The 18,432-nt window shown below is 35.1% G+C and overlaps 1 protein-coding gene and 1 pseudogene across 1 annotated transcript in view; one reads left to right on the top strand and one right to left on the bottom strand.

Annotated features, from left to right (window-relative positions):
* Positions 1–18,432, bottom strand: part of MYO16 (myosin XVI) — a 746,727-nt gene that overhangs the window by 583,715 nt on the left and 144,580 nt on the right. The window lies entirely within an intron of this gene.
* Positions 7,470–8,048, top strand: LOC122750927 (annotated as a pseudogene).

The following is an 18,432-nucleotide window of genomic DNA, read 5'->3' as shown; positions in this document are numbered from 1 at the left end:
CAAAAGTTTAAAAGCTGGGGCAGCTAGGTAGTGCAGTGGATAGAGCACCGGCCCTGGATTCAGGAGGACCTGAGTTCAAATCTGGCCTCAGACACTTAACACTTGCTACCTGTGTGACTCCAATTGCCCCACAAAAAAAAAAAGTTTGAAAGCTAATGTCATCTTAGTTTGCATTAACAGAAACACAATTCCTAAATTGAAGGAGCCCAGTTGTACCTTGCCTTGGTCAAATATCTAGTTTTCTATCTTCAGTTCTAGATATCATATCATAACACAACCAGATGAGTGCTTTGAGAAAGATAAGGTTAATTATTGCTGATTGATTGAAAGCATCCCCAAGGAATAGTCATTCAGACTCTACTAGAAGATCACCAGTGTTAGAATATTCAAATATCTGGAGGCAGTCCATTCCACTTAGGAGCAATTGCTATAATAAAATTCTTCTTTTTATCAAGCCAAAGTATGCCACTCTTCCACTTTGACCCATTGACTGTACTCTTGCTTTGTTTGTGAAACCAAGAAAATGAAAGCTAATTTTTCTTCCCTGTGGTAGCCTTTCAAACATAAGGAGACAACTATCAGACCATCCTTAGGCCTTCTCTCCAGATTAGCTAACAAGTTTTGTCAACCAATGTGCAAATTGCATTGGTTGAGAATTTATAAAACTAATTAAGTCATACTACATACCATGCTCACCTTGTAAGAGACAAGATTCCTCTTCAAGTGGGACTAAGTACCTTAATAAATAAGTTTATTCTGTGAAGTAATTAAGTAGCATTTTATGCTAGCAATATGACTCACAGGGACTTTTCAAAACTAAGTTATCAGATAGAGTTACTGTATGTGATCTGTTCTCAATTCCATTGTCAAAATTTGCCATTATCCAGGTTCCACTGCTGATGTGGGGGAAATAGGGTGTTATCTTCCTGGCCTGTTATGGAAATGATAATAGAAGAAAGATCAGAAGGTAGGTTGGAGACAGTACTAAGTGCTATATAACTAGTTTTCTCTGTGGTGCAAAAAATTCAAGGATTTTGTGTCACACTAAATGATTCATTTCAACTCTCTACTGAACAACTTGTGACCATCTAAACCGTGGGAGAAGTTCATCATTGGCCACTCCTGCTGTGTGAGAGATCCAAATTTTCTAAGATCTGCTTAGACCCTATCTCACACCAAGATTTTTCATATGGGAATTTAATACATGCTATCATTCATAACTGAAGTTATAATGAATATATGTATAGATGCATAGATAAGTATGTTTATATAGGTATAAATATATGTATATGCATATGCTATCATTTTTGTGATTCCATAAATTTCTAAGGTATCTAAGTTTAAAGAGATCTAAAATTAAAGTTATGGCAATGAGTAGAACTTTAAGGAAATAGTAGAAAGCATAACTAACTAAAATGTTTATTCTTCATGAAAAGCAGAATGAGGATAAGTGAAAAAGTTACTGAAAATGGAACAATATCAAATTAAATAAAATTTTTTTTGGTGGGGCAATGAGGGTTAAGTGACTTGCCCAGGGCCACAAAGCTAGTGTCAAGTGTCTTAGGCCAGATTTGAACTCAGGTCCTCCTGAATTCAGGGCTGGTACTTTATCCACTGTGCCACCTAGCTGCTCCTAACTAAACTATTTTAAGTAAAATTCTAAAAAAAAAAAAAAATTCCCTTTTGCCAGAGACAACTGTGGACACAAGTTCAAAAATTCCCAACATTTTAAAGCACTCCGTCTACTTATCTGCTTTATTCTGTTTCCTTTTTTTCCCTTCATTTTCTTTTCATCTTATTGATTTTGAGCCTTTCTTGGAGTTTCTGACCATAGTAAAACATTAGAGACTATAACTTAAACAAAAAGGCTTTAGTGCTTGGAGAAGGGAACTGGGCAGAGATCAAGAAATGAAAATTGAAGACCTGATTCATACAGATGTATTTGTAATTTGTTGCATCTTCTATTTATTCTGCTAGTCAAAAATCATTAATAAAGAAGAATGAAAACAAACAAACTTTTTATGACACAATGAGCACTATTGGTCAATAGAATACTGCCTGGAAACAGGAAAATCCGAATTTAAATTCTCAGCTATGTGACCTTTTAGCAAGTCATTTAACCTCTGCTTGTCTCACTTTCCTCACTTGTAATATAAGGATAATAAGAGCACCTATGTCATAGGATCATATCAACATGGAAAATATATGTTCTATGTGTGTGCGTGTGTGTGTGTATGTGTGTATGTGTATAATGCAAGCTCATAAATTTTTTTTTCCTTTCCCTTCCCTTCTTCATGATGGATCTAGTAACTGGTTGCCATACAAGTTGTGAAAAAGTGATACGACATTTCCAATCAACTTTTTTGGAAATATTGTTGATCTGAACTATATTTCTTAAATATATATATATAAAATATATGTGTATATACATATATACACCCATATATGTATGTATACATAATACACATGTTTCTATCCATCCATCCATCCGTCTATCTATCTATCTTTACATACACATTTTTTTTTGTTTTTTTTAGAGGCAGTTAGGTGATATAGTGGATAAAGCACTGGCCTTGTAGTTTAAGAAGGCTGGATTTCAAATACAACCTCAAACTCTGAATAGCTGTGTCTCTCAGCAAGTTAGTTAATCTCTGTCTCAATTTCATCAACTTGAAAATGGGGATAATAGCATCTAACTCACAGAGGTTTTGTGAGGATCAAACAGGATAATAATATTTTTAAATTGTTTAGAACATAATAGGTTCTTAATAAATGTATGTTTCCTTACCTTTTTACTCAATCACATTCAGCTATTCTCTAACTCTGGGCATAATCATTTTTTTTTAAATGGCAAAGCAAAAACAACTTCTGCAAATACTTTAACTATTTTACAACTTTGTTCATTGAGGGTCCACCAGTTATGTCATTTTGTTTGTTTCTTTGTTTATTTATATTTTTTACTAAGCCCTACAAAGTGTATAGATATCTGACCTCTTGGTACAATAAGTATTAAAATCACAGTAGCATCATGGAACTTAAAGTTCCAAAGAGATAATACTATTTTTATTCAGTCAACCAACAAACCTTTTAAGTGCCTATCATGTGCCAGATACAATGGTAGACAGCAGTGCCTACCGTAAAGGAGCTTATAATCTAATGGGGAAGACAACATGCAAACATATATATATATAAACTAGGTATATAAAGTATAATTAGGAAATAAAAGAGGGAAAGCAGCAGCATTAAGACATTTCGGTTAAGGCTTCCTGTAGAAGGTAGAATTGTAATTGGGACTTGAAAGAAGTTAAAGAGGTCAGTAGTCAGAATGGAGTAGGGAGACCATTCCAGTCATGGAGACAGTCAGAAAAAATTCCCAGAGTCCTGTTTCTGAAACAGTCAGGTTGCAAGTGTTGCTGAATGGAAGAGTACATGTTAGGGAGGAAGTGATGTAAGAAGACTGGAAAGGTAGGAAGGGACTAGGCTGTGATGGGTTTTGAATATAAAACAGACTATTTTGTATTTGTTTCTAGAGGCAGTAGAAAGCTACTGGAGTTTTTTGAGTTGGGGGGCAGTGATCAGAGCAGTGTTTTAGGAAAATCACTTTAGTGGCCGAATGAAAAATGGATTGGAGTGGGAAGAGGCAGACCAACCAGCAGGCTAATGCAATAATCAAGACATAAAGTGATGATGGCCTACACTAGAATGTTGATAGAGTTAGAGGAGAGATGTTGCAAAGCTAAAGTTGTCAGGTCTTAGCAACATCTTGGATATGGAGTGGAGGCGGGGGAGTGGGAGATAGTGAGGAATCCAGCATGAATCCTAAGTCATGAGCCTGAGAAAATGGGAGCATAATATTACCTTTTACAGTAATTGGAAAATAGGATGAGGGGAAAGTTTAGAGGCAAAAATAATGATTTCTGTTTTGGACATATTGAGTTTAAGATATCTACCAGGTATCTCTCTTGATGTCTAAATGTTGGAAATGTGAGATTGGATGTCAGAAGAGAGATTGATATAGGAAAGGTAGTTTGGAGAATCATCAGAAGAGAGTTATTAAATCCATAGGAGTAGATGAGATCATCAAGGAAATTATTATGAAGGGAGAAGAAAAGAGGGCCAAGGACAGAACCCTCAGGTACATCTATGTTTAGAGGAAATGATTAGTGGAGGATCTAGCAAAGGAGACACAAAGTTTGTGATTTTGCACATTTCTAGGAATAAGGCCCAAGAAAATCTTATATTGCTATTTCTAATTAAGGCATTGCATCTATGATCCTACAAAATGAAAATTAGTCTGGAGGGTTCAAGTGAGTAGTTATAGCAGAGTACTGTGTACATTTTTGTTGTTGTTCAGTCATTTTTAAACATGTTTGACTATTTGTGATACCATTTAGGGATTTGTTGGCAAAGATACTGAAATGGTTTGCCATTTCCTTCTCTAGGTCATTTTACAGAAGAGGAAACTTAGGCAAACACAGGTTAAGTGACTTGTCCAAGGTCACACAGGTAGTAAGCATCTGAGGCTGCATTTGAACTCATGAAGATGAAGCTTCCTAACTCCAAGCTCAACAATTTATCTATTGCACCACTAGTTGTCACCCCATTTATACTGCATGTATAACAAATAATGTACCATGATGGATAATCAAGTGGCTAGATTTTCATTGACAGAAGAAGACTGGGGGAAAAACACATTTACTTATTTATGCATTTATTTCTTTATCTATCTATCTATCTGTCAGTCAGTCAGTCGTTCTGTCTATCTGTTTATTTGTTTGTTTTGGTTTGGCTTACTTAGCTATCAAAATTCAGTTATAGGGATTTTTGGTTTTGTTTTTCTTTTTTCCTGCAATAACACCACTAAGTCATTAACCATGGCAGTATCCTTGACAAAGCTAAATAATGATACAATATGTCATAGTAAATCTACTTAACTGTGCATGCAGTTTACAAATGATATTCTTTTGTCCCCAGCCAGGAGGAAAATAAAAGGACAGGATCCAAGGACAGACACAAATTATACCAAAAAGAAAACAATTTTAATATAGGGGTATTTTCTTAAGTTATTGGGATAAGCATACATAGATATAGTAAGACATATCTATGTCCAACTTCTATACATTTAGTACCAGTTAAGAATTTATAATTTTTGGATTTTTTTTATTCTGAGCCCTCTGTGAAATAAATTACTAAATATCCCATTTTCTTTAAAAAGCAGACTATATTGGTCAAAGGAGTGTTCTACAAGTCTTTATAGTTGAGGGTGAGGAGGAAAGCAATAAACATAATCATTTTTATATACCACAGACAATTCATTTCTATAAATGTCTCATCAGTCACACTGTTTCACTCAATGACCAGAGCTGAAATATGCTTAGAATCATGGCAACAATACCTGAGCCCAGACATGTAATAAAAAAGAATTTTCTTACCTTTACATGGTAATATTCAGATACAATTTACTTCTCTGACAACTTTCTTCAAATCAAAATCTATTGATTATTTAGCATAAAAGCAGTGATCACAAATTAATATCAGGATATTTGCAACTTTATGGAATCATAGGAAAAGGTGGCGGTTATAGATATAACTAGAAGAATTAGCTAGAACTGAGATGTCAACTAGTTGAACCTTTTCATTTTGTAGGTGAGCAAATCAAGGTCAAGGGAAATAAATCATCTTTCTGAAGAATACAAGTATTAGAATGATTACTTCAACTGAAATGCTCTGAATCCAAAACCAGGGATCTTTTGGGAAGAACCAACTAAATTATTATGATTGACAAAAAAATTGTCCAAGAATAGGGAATAAATAAATTTTATAATAATTATGAATAAAATAGATATTTACTAATTTCATATTATATTATAAGAGACAAAGAAACATTGAATTGTGTTTTATTTTATTTGAACAAGTACTCATAGAAGATATTTCTCATACATTGTCACTAGGGCATGCCTTTGCAGTTGATTTTCCAAGAATTGTGATACATTTAAACTACTGAAGGGTTAATTATGAAATCAGGAAGATCTTCCCTGTTCATGAGAATATAGACTTGCTGGGACCCTTTAGTTTTTTGAATCAATCAGGATGATTGATAGGTTTGTTTTCTTCCTCAAAAGCTAGGCCTGCTTCCTTGGAACAAAACAGAACCTTTGCAGAAGTTCAGCAACAGATAAATGTATTCCGGTCAAAGCAGGGTGTTCTTTCTATCTCACAGGCTTGGCCGGCCTTTGAGAAAGGAAGATAACATTTCTGCTGGTCAAGCAAGCAGTTGACTTAATGTCTTTTTTGTTTAAAACTGTATATGTCTTCACTGGGAAAGTGGCCTTTGGAATCTCACCCATGGAGAGGACACTCTTCCCCTGCCTGGGACCTTTCCCAGTCTGCACTCTGGAAGCTGTGAATTGGGATTCCCCAGGTAGAAATCCAGATGATGGTGCTTCCCTGATTTGGTGATATATGTCTTTTATTACTGCAGTTGTGATTGGAATTGTTATTGTGTCTTTGTTTCTTTATTTCTATGCCTCTGAAACTTATTGTCCTTGTCTAACTCATTATCCTACCTATAATTAATAAAGTTTTTGTAACTCTAGAAGTGTGAGTGTGCTTATTATACCTCTCAAATCTTGAAACCTTTACACAACTACAATCAACAGAATTCATTCAAATATATAAGTTAAACTTATACAAAACTCACAGGACCATATTTTTTTCCTAAAGGGAAATGAAAAAGCACAGTATAGTTATAAGTGGGTACTTACCAATAATTAATTTTTCAGGAGAAAAAGAACAAAGGATACTGACAGAGAGATATATAACTGGAGAAAGAGGTGGCCTGGTCATGAAAGAAGAATGGAGGATAACCACTTTATAGGCTACATACCTTATTATCATCCATACAATATCAACAAATTGAAAGGATAGTCACCAACATTTGGGGTGAAGAATAAGAGCTACCTAGGATGAGAAATCCTAGAAATTAGCTTATATCCATATCATTGAAACCACTGATGAAATTCATACAAGTACAATGCCATAGTAAAAGAAGGAGAAAAAAAAAACACTTCCTAATAAAAAGAAGTGTTTAAAAGAGAAATACTTAGTGGAAGACATTGTAGAAGGAATTCTCTGTTATTCTGATTGAGACCATTATTTTTATTTTTCAAGTAACAAAATTTTGTTTTTATTAATTAAATTATCCAACTACCTACTATTGAGCAGTTTTTAAAAATGGAAAACTTTTAAAAAATACTTTGCTACATATTTAGATAGTCCACCAAAACACATGATCATATTTGCCCTATGAAAAAGTGTATTATGGAGATAGCCTGCCGGTTCTGCCTGCTGAGGTGGCGGCAGTGTGGCCGGTGGGAGCCTGCAGGCCACGATCACGGGTCATTTGATGAGAAAGGGCTCCTGTTGGACGCTGATCCCCTAGATCTGAGCTCCCCAAGCCGGCTCCGACCATGGGGTGCTGCTATAGCTGTAACAATGAGGACTTACTCTAGGACAGTATAAAAAGACCAGGAAACTCCTTTCTAAATCTGATTGTGAGGATCGAGAGAAGCAGAAACTACTTCTGGACACCAGCAGTCCCCCAACCAAGATCCTAAATGGAGCAGAACCCAACTACCACAGCCTGCCTGCAGCCGGTACAGATGTGCAGGCCCTGCTGTCTTCTATCCTTGCCAAGACAGCCAGCAACATCATTGATGTATTGGCAGCAGATTCCCAGGGAATGGAGCAGCATGAGTACATGGACCGCGAGAGATAATACAGTACCCGCCTGGATGTCCTGAGCAGTAGCTTGGCTCACTGGAAGAAGTAGCCACCACTGCTGTCACTCGCTAGCCAGCCCCATCAAGTGCTTGCCAGTGACCCTGTCCCCTTTGCATATTTGCAGCAGGTCTCCAGAATAGCTGCTTATGCCTACAGTGCACTTTCTCAGATCCAGGTCGAAGCAAAAGAGGAGTTGGTCATGCAGTTTGGGGTCCCATGAGGACAATTTCTGGAGATCTCCCCTGTTCCCACATTCCTTTCCCCTTATTTTTTCCTGCTGTACAGAAACCTAATTTACTACTTACTACTAATCACAGAAAAGAAACTACTACAGGAGTCCAGAGGGTCTTTGGGGGCCTCATGTTGACACACAATGAGTTCCCAAGTTTCCAGTGGCCTTTGTGCCATGTGGCTCTGGCTGAATACTTTGTGGGAAGGGGAGAAGATTTATGATGGTTTTGTCACTGGGGGAAGGTGGAGGTAGAAGAGTGGGAAGAGAGGGATTTGGCTATGAATTATAATTTCATGATTGGGGGTGGTGGGTAGGAAAGATTTGGCTTCCTTGACATCACCCTTCTGTGTTGGCTTGAGCTGATATTAAGGGATGAAGAACTAAATTGGTTGTTTCTATTTCTCACACCCAGTTTTTACGTTTGATCCTTTTAATTTTATTTGTTTTGGTTTTCCACCTTCCATAAAGGACATCTATCCAAAAAAAGTGTATTATATCTCTTTCTGAATTCTAAGTTCATCATCTCTCTGTCTGGAGGTGATATTATTCCAATATAATTCCATTAATATTCCCCAATTTTTTAGTCATTTCCCAATAGGACACTATAAGTTTCTTATTCTTGGCTGCCACAGAAAGAGCTTCTATATATAGTTGTATACTCATAGACCCATTTCCACTTTCCTCTATTTCTTTAGGATAGAAAACAATTTGGCACCTAGCAGTAGTGTAGATGGGTCAAAGAATATCCATAGCTTGGTAAATTTCTGGCTCAGTTCCAAATTTGTTTCCAGACTAGACTAATTTCTAGATTAATTCAGAGTTCTACCAACAGTGAACTAATGTATCTGTTTTCCCATAGCCCCTCCAACATTTATCATTTTCCTCTTTTGACATTATTGACAGTTTGATAAGAGAGGTAGAACCATTAAGTTCCTTTAATTTATATTTTTCTAATTATTACTGACAAAGCATTTTTTCATATGGTTGCTGAAATATTGAATTTATTTCCTTGCACATTGTCCATTCATATCTGTTGACTACTTATCTATTGGAAAATTTCAATCAGTTCCTTATATATCTTGAAAATGAGATCTTTATTAGAGAAATATGATTTAATAGGTGGTAATTTAAATGAGCAAATCAAAGGATAACATAAGCTTAATATGGAATAATCTAAGACTAATAAAGACAAAAAATTAATTTCATCCCTTGGATTCCCTGACACATCTTAGCCTGAAATGAAAAACAATTAGGGAAGCAGAGAAAAATAAAACAAATGGGGGTGTGTTTGTGTGTGTGTGTGTGTGTGTGTGCGTGTGTGTGTGTGTGTGTGTGTGTGCTCTCTTGGGTGATTGGGATGGAGAAAAAAGTAAACAAATCAAATTGTATAGCATATTGGATGGACCATAGGGTCAGAAAGACTTGAGTGTAAGCCCTGTTTCAGAGAGATACTAGCTATGTAAACCTGGTCAATTCACTGAACCAGTCGGGGCCTTCATTACCTCATGTATAAAATAAGGGAATTTATCTACTTGACCTCTCTGGTAAATTACCAGTTCTATATGCATGGTCCTTTAATTCAGAATTTGTGGGATTGGATTTTATATTGTCAGACTTAGGAAAACCCTTTGCAAATAAAATACACAAATAAGAAAAATCATATTTCAAAGCATATAGATATATTTTCTAAGCTATTAAATAATATTTTGTGTCTTAGAAAATTTGACTTATCATTATTAGTGAGCATTGTCCTGTAAATATATTTTAACTTAGGTTAATTTCAGTGTTTTTAATTTTTTTCTTTCCTTAGTCACATATAATCTGGAAAAAGGACAATTACTCTTCTTACCTCTTGCTACATAGAACCATTTTCACAATTTGCCCTGCTTTTGAAACCATATAGCCCTCCATCAGCCAAGCGGTCTGAAATAGCATTCTCCTTCCCATGGGCAAAGTGATACCATCAAAATGGTGTCTAGAATGGTTTTAAAAAGTCATTTAAATAATGCATTAACTCTAGAGCCCAGAATTACAAGTCACTATATTGGATTTTGGGATTTAGGATCTGTAGCTTTAAAGTATAGCTGCCCTACCATGTCCTTCCGAACACCACTATGTCAACTTGGGTGGATTCATTTTAAGTTCAGGAGGCCAAGGAGTATGTCTCCTCTATATTTTCTAGTGTGTAATACTAGCTAGTATGGTGCCTGGCACCCTGTGAGTGCTCAATAAATGTTAACTTAATTGAATTGGGTATACTCGAATGGACTTCATGTTATAGGGATTTAGGATGAAGAAAATACTCTGTGATAATGTAATTAACTATATAAAGTGAATTAGCTCTTTCGGGAACTATTTTATTCATACACAAACCATACCTTTTGCCTTGACCTTCAATACTTTCTTCCCCTCCCCCTTCCTAATCCACTGAATAGTTCCCTGGAGCTTTGGAAAAATTCATTCACAAAACATGAATGAGTAGTTTATTCACTTCTGCTCACCACAAAATTAAGCCAAATAGATTTCAAAGGGAGACACACATTTAAGGAAATACAATTTCATGAGCATTATGCTATAAGCCTTATGTATGCATTCAAGGAATTATTTTTCCCATGTATATAATTCAAGTTCATTATCTCAAAATATTTCCATATGTTTCTATGTTTCTTTCATTGTGGACTCTATTGCCTATGCTTCAGTTTATTCCCTAGTCTTATTAGAAACTATTGTCCTCAAAATGAACTGAATTAGCTAGTCATTCATGCTAAAGTAACCACATCTGTACAGATGGTTATGGAATAGGAGAATCATTTTCAATTGCATTTTTTCTCTTTTCTATTCTTCACCAGCAGAAAAAATGAGCCAAAGCCTTGAGATTATTTTACAAAGTAAATCTGATTATAGGTGTGTTCTCTGGCATTCTTATTACAGTACTACCTTTTTTAAAAAAATAGTGTTACTCTCTTCATCCATAGCATTTTCTTTAGTACTCCCAAAGCTCTTTTTGCTGCAGTAATTTTTCTTTTAATGTTTTACATAAAAATCTGTTGGTTAATATACTGTGACAAGCTATTTTTGACTAGCTAATAAATCTGTCTTCAGTAATGTATGTGAGAATTAAAATAGATTCCTGTGACAACGGTTTTTCATCAACTCATGTTCCTTACTGTTTTCTTTGGTTGTCAAAATATTCTGAGATATATCCAATTTCATTGCAAACCAACCACTTCAGTGGAAAATTGGATTTATGAAATAAGCTACACATAGTTCTTTCACTTAAACAGATAGTTTTTCTTGTTTTTGTTTGTTTGTGTTTTACTTTCTAAAATGCATTGTTATTTATTGGATAAAAAGCCATTTATATGGTGGCATGGTAGTTACATTCAGTCATATATAAATACTTAAAAAATTATGTTCTATAAAGATGCAAACAGTTGAAATTCAGCATCAGTCTCATATAAACTTAAACTATTTATTCACAAAATAGGCGACAGAACATATTAGATTTTTCTCCAATTGAATTTAATCCTTATAAGATCATGACTTCTACTCATAAGACCATTTCATTTCCTTCACTTAGACACAACCTGGACCTAATCACATATGATTTTTGTAATATTATATATAGAAGAATTTAATTTCAACAATAGATAATATACTCATGATTTATAGTCTTATATTTAACTACTATTATTTGTTTCTACGCAAATGTTCAGGTGTAGGAAGAATTTAGATGTGATTGAAGACTACAGCTGCCACTGGTTCTCTTAACCAGGAGTTCTTAAGTTGAAGTTCTTAAAATGGGTTCCGTGGACTCCCAAGGTGGGGGATCTATAGATAGAATTTAAGTAGTCTATGAACTTGGATAGATAAAAAGAATTTCATTTCTATTTTCATTAACCATTGGTTTCTTTTGCAACCCTATGATTTACTTTTATACATTTAAGAACCCTCAAGAAGGGGTTTATAAACACACAAAAAGGTTAAGAATTTCTGCTTCATAGGTGTTAAATATACTTCTCCACCTCAAAGTACAAGTACTTTTTACCATTTTTTTCCTTCCTATTTTTTCTTCTCATCCACAACATTTTTCCAATCCCCCCTTTCTTTTAATTTCTTCATATGCATAGTGGAAAGAATGCTGGATTTGGAATCAGCAAGATCCTTGGTATGAATGCTATCTTAGCTATTTCCTAGCTAATTAAAACTGGATACATATCCATCTCCCACTTTCCTCGACTGAAAAATGGCATATCCAAAGACTATTGTTAAGATTCCTTGAGAAAATGAATGTAAAATAATTTGTAAAACTTAAAAAAATAAATAAAGATAAGTCGTTTCTATTAGCATTTCATTCTTCTGTTCTTTTTTCATGGGATTCAGATAGGAACAGTCTGTAAGTCACAATCTTGCTATTAATCTTATATATTTATGCTAACTATTGTACAGGTTGAGGATTTTTTTTTAATTGGCTAAGAGTTATTGGATAATAATTTCTCTTCTGAAAATGTCTTCAGGTCAGATCTAGTAGCAGACAACATGACAAGAATGACACATATCTAACCTGTTCCTATATAGTTTTAACTCCTTTTTTAGTTTGTTTTTTGGGGGATTTTTTTTGCAGGGCAATTTGGGGATAAGTGACTTGCCCAGGGTCACACAGCTAGTAAGTGTCAAGTGTCTGAGGCTGGATTTGAACTCAGGTCCTCCTGACTCCAGGGCCAGTACTCTATTCACTGCGCCACCTAGCTGCCCCTTAGTTTTAACTTCTTTAACTTCCACTGAGACTATAATTTAAAAGCATTTCATTCCATCTGCTTTGAAGATCATGAATATTCCTCATGGTGACATCTATTAAAATGGTCTTAAATTCATAGATTAATATTATGTTCAGGCAGTGGTAGACAACAGTTTTGTCTATAATGATACTCTATTTGAATATTGTTTTATTTTTGAATTCTACATGATACTGTGGAGTTTACATTATTAGAACAATAGTTTATCATGTTACTTTATAAAATAAAAAAGGAAACTTTTGCTGCTTAATTCAAGCTTCCTTATGTTTTTTCTAGGAATCTGGTACCAATATTACATTTATGTAATGTGAAGTGATATGTTACACTATTTACTCCACTTAATTGTATAACGTGCATAAGTCAATAAATCTTGTCTCCTTAAGACTAACCTTTATGTAATTTATGGTGGCAAGTCCTTGATTATGAATTAATATCAAAGCTTTCTATTTCCATGCAAAGATTTTTTTCCCCTCCATTCAATTACTTCCCTTCTTATCCTAGATGCATTAATGTTTGCACAGAAGATTTTCAGTTTCAAATTCCCTCTTCTGGTGTAAAATTGACTTTATTTTAAGGTGACTCATTTCCCATTGGTTCTCTTCCCCTCACTCTTGATCCCTTCTTCTCATTTGATTCCCCTTTCCCTTTATTGTTTTTTCTTTATTAGTTCCTTTTCTCTCTTGCTTTTATCTGTATATATTCCTTTCTCTCCCCTTTCTTCTGTCAAGTAGATCCCTCCTTCCTTTCCTCCCCTTCAGCTAGTCTCGTTCATTAGTTGTTTTTTTTTATTTAATTTTTATACCAATTTCCAAAAAGGATTCCTTTAACTCTCTTCATTATCCAATTTATTTTTCTGTTTACTCTAGACTTTCTTTTCCTGATTTTTGACTTCTATCATTATCTGGTCACTCTATTTTCTCTGTATTCTTCATGCCATCAAAGCTTCCAAGGTATCGATTCTAAGCTCTCCCCTTTCCACCATTGCCTTGTAGATTTTACCCCATGAAGTTTCCTTTTCCATTGGGCCTTACTCCCAGAACAATGCCAAATGTTTCAGGTGTTCCAGAGGACACAGATAAATTGTAGGGTTTGCCCCCTCACACTAAACCCCTGATTATGTAGCCAACCACAAATCTATACCTTTTCTAGTTGACATGTTTTTTCTACAGCTGCCTGTAAATATCTTCCCTTTGTCCATGATCTCCCAAACCTCCAGGTGCCATTGCCGTCATGCGTTGTAACTATCCCCTCTCCCAGGTCAAGAAGATTTTTCAAGCACACAAGAACTCACATTCAGTGTAAGGTCCTAAACTCCCTTCACTGACTATCTCTCTTCACCTATATGAGCATTCATCAGTGGAACCTTTTCCCACCTCCAAAGTAAGGCCTCCTTCCTTTTTCCCCCTTTTCAGTCTTTCTCCCTTCTCCTTACCAACTCCCTGTAATTTCTTCTCTTTCTGATACCAGAGAGTTCACTTTCCCCTCATTGCTACCCCTTCCTTTGACCCCAATGTATCATTCATTCTTCTCTCTCCTTCTGTTTTACTCTTCTTCTTTATGTACTCTCCCATGTACTAACGCAGCCCCACAAGAAAGCATTGATTCACCTATAGGTAGAGGGTCACTAGGTTCTGTCCATAATACCCTATGTGCCTCTTCATTGTTACTTCTATCAGATTGCCTTCTTGATTTCCTTCCTTCTGATTGCGGTTTCCTTGGGAGCTGGATCTCAAAGTGTCTCAGCCTTGTCTCACATAGGGCAATTCATGGCTCACTAGTCTCGGTCTCTGCCCCAAGTGATTTTGCATAGTCAGAATTGGCCTCAGACAGATGCTGAGCTCTCTTTCAAGCTTGGTGGAGTTCTGTACAACCCACTACATACAGTGTCCTGACCTGAGTAGTTCTGGGCCCATTGGTAGTTCTGGGCCCATTTTCCCTGGGACCAGAAGTTCAGAGGAAATGCATCCTTGTTGCCACCCCTGGGAGGCATTTTCTCTTAAAAAGCTATGTCCAACCTGGCTATAGAGGCCTGATTAAACTTCTATAGTCTAGAGCTGGTTAAGAAATGCTCAGAGAAAGCAAGTGACTTGCCCAGGATCATACAACTTGGAAATGTCTGAGCAGCATTTGAACACAGATCATTTGGCCTCCAGGCCCAGCATTATACCCACTGCATCTCCTAGCTGACAAATTTAGGACAATATTACAGTCAATCAGTCTACACATCTCAATGTCATCTTTGAGTTCTCTTTACTTCAAGCATGCTACAATCACAAACCAAGTCATTTTAATTACATTGTTGTATTTTTTCATTGCAGTTTATTTTTATTAATACATTCTGATTCCATTCCCATTCCAAACAACTTTACATCCTTATGTCAAATTAAACTTCCTAAAATACAACTGTAAGTTTAAAATTTATTTTACTGGGGCAGCTAGGTGGCTAGAGCACCAGCCCTGGAGTCAGGAGTACCTGAGTTCAAATCCAACCTCAGATACTTAACACTTAACTAGCTGTGTGACCCTGGTCAAGTCACTTAACCCCAATTGCCTCACTAAAAAAAATTACTAACCAAGCACCTAAGACAGAGTGGTATAGTGGATGGATAGCTAGCATCTAAGTCAGGATAGACATTGGTTCAAATTCTGACTGATATATACTGGCTCTGTGACTGTGACCTTCAGCAAATTACTTAATTGCTCAGTGTTCCAGGTAACTCGTTAACATTAAAAGTTGCTAATCTAATTTGATAGAGTAATTCTCTCACTGAGAGCAACTTATACCAATTGAATCTTCAGCTTGTCCTCTAAAACATACAGGGCACCCATTATGAGTTTATGAATGTAAGTTTTATTATTTCACAGTACCAAATAAAGCTTTCTCCATCATTGATGTTCATTACTGAAGGATTAACTCATGCCTTTTCTCTTTAACTAAAGTGGATTTCTATATAATAGGATCCTTTCTCACACCCTGGGTATTCATAGGCCATACCACTGGAGAAAACGTTTTACTATGGCATGGGTATAGGTCCAGTGAAAGACTGTCGTCCAAGGATTAGTCAAACTAAAATTACAAAGGCTCATGATCAGAAGGATAACTCTATCATGAAATTGTCTGTTAAGATATCAAAGAATTTTTTATTTATACCAGTAGAAAGTGTAAATATGAGATCACAAAATAGTAAAATACATGTTGAGTGTTATTTGTACCTAAGACTACAAGGTTAGTTTCCTCTATTTCCATCCTTTAAAAATTACTCCTGGAAGATGGTACTATGATGAGTAAAACAATAGAAGCCTACAATTTCTGTTAGGACAAATAAATATATCTAGTCTTATTTTCTCTGCCCAAGCATATAATTACCTCTAATGTTTCCTTACAAGGAAAGAACAATTGTGGATCACAGCTGAAATTCTGCATCCTACCTTCCTAGAAAATAATGACTTGAAGATATGCATAATGAGAACTCTCAGTTCTTTGGTATATACTTAAAAAGAAACACCCATGGTATACTAACTATAATATCTCTAACCAATTACACATGCAGAATGGGGGGGGTTAGGAACTGAGGGGAATAAAAACTGAAATACCTGCTTCTTATTCAAAGGGAGACTCTTCACTGGATGATTATTTCACATTATGGAAAAAAAAACTTCACTGGATTAGACTCTTTTTTGTTTATATACCTATGTATTAATATGGAGGAACTATTGAGATGGAAACACATTCCATTGATACAATGTGGCCATTCCTGTATATAACTTACAGCTTTAGATACTTGCTTGGAGGCCCTGAGTAAGCTTCTTGTTTATGGTCAAGTACCTAGGATGTGTGCAGATCAGGGCTTAAATCCAGGCTTTCCTGACTTCAAAGTCAGCCTTTTTTCCAAAATTCCACAACACCTCCCAACATTATGATATATTGGAAAAAAGAAGTGGATATGCAAGCAAGAGAGACAATAATCATATAATTTAAAGGGTGTCATGGATATAGGAATCTCTTACTTAAAATGACATGTAGAGAAATAAAATAATTGCTTTTAGCATTCATATGTGATATAAGGCTTCTTCTGGAAATATCCTCTTGAATACCCTAGATCAATAGCTGCTAATGTTCACATCTATAGAGTTTATGAAAGAGACAGAGGCATATATAGACACACAGACAATACACAAAGAAAGAGAAATAGACATGCGGAACAAGACTAAGGGAAAAATAGAAACTGAGAGAGACATAGAGACTGAGAAAAATGGAGGGAAGAAAAAAAAAACTGAGAGAAAGGAAATAGTGGCCATACAGCAATTTGTGAAACAAAGAGAAAATGACATTATTAAATATATCTGTGTATATGTAATATATATATGTATATTACATAAATACACATAAATAATACCTCTATATATACACAGTTGAATTTTAGATAATTTTAAATACTTTTATAGGAATTGATACAAATTGGAGTTATTGAATTCAGTGAAATGCAGATTGTCTCAGAAATCCAATAATACAATTCTGAGTCATTGCCCTCACTTGTTTGTCCCTGTTGTCTAAAGAGTAAAAATTAGATATTTTTAGCAAGATTAAAAATATGAATAACTTATCCAAACCAATAACAAATTCCATTATTAAATCAAGTTTGGTTATCAGGTACCTTCAATTTACTCCCAGTTTACTTGAATTTTAAAAAGGTATTATTTCCTTACAAGTATGAATTAGTTTTGGGAAAGATTTCATTATATGCTATCAGTTCAAATAATTTGATGAATGCTAGGAACTGTATTTATGAAATACTATTTACCATTTTAGCAATGATAGAATTTATGGTATAAGAGAAGTTAGCTGCAAGCACCCATTCAATTTATTTAATCCCACATTACCCATTAGATACAGCCCATGAAACACTTGAGCCTCAAGGCAAAGTAATTATTAATATCAGATGTTCACACTCAAAGGGCTAGAGTTTGAGGCAAATTTCACTCCAATTTCTCACAAATATTCCATTGTTACTGGAGTGAAACATTGATAACAGCATTTGGCCTGCTGCACTCCAGAAAATGCCATTCCTTCCATCATTCTCTACCATATATGATTTTTTTTCTAATTTCAAAAGACAAGAACATTTTTACCATTATTTCCAAACTATTCCCAAAAGGGAAAATATATCCTTCAAAAATGATGGTGGTATTTATTTACATTTAAATTTCTACTAATAATTGCTTAAATTTCCATATGTAGTTAGAACTATGTACTCTGTAACACACTATAGACTCCAAAAAAGGTGAACTCCAAATATTTGGGTGCATGATAAAATACTTTTCCATTTTGAACAAACAACTTTGAAATTTATGAGAAATCCAATTAAAGCAATCCTCCCAAAAAATCAGCATCATCATTCTGAAAGACTAATGATGAAGCATGACAGACATACAGATATACAATAATACACACATACATATATAAATGTATGTATGTATAGGATACTGCCAGTGAGAAAATTTGTTTTGCTTGACAAGGATTTTTTCCCTCCCCTATTTTCAATAAGGAGAGACAGGAAGGAGATAAAATCAATTTATATTAATTAGAAAAGCAAATTTTAATTAAAGCAAATTGAAATTACT

This window comes from Dromiciops gliroides, chromosome 3, assembly GCF_019393635.1.
Source record: "Dromiciops gliroides isolate mDroGli1 chromosome 3, mDroGli1.pri, whole genome shotgun sequence".
NCBI classification, from domain to species: Eukaryota; Metazoa; Chordata; class Mammalia; order Microbiotheria; family Microbiotheriidae; genus Dromiciops; species Dromiciops gliroides.
This window is presented reverse-complemented; position numbering and strand designations above follow the sequence as displayed.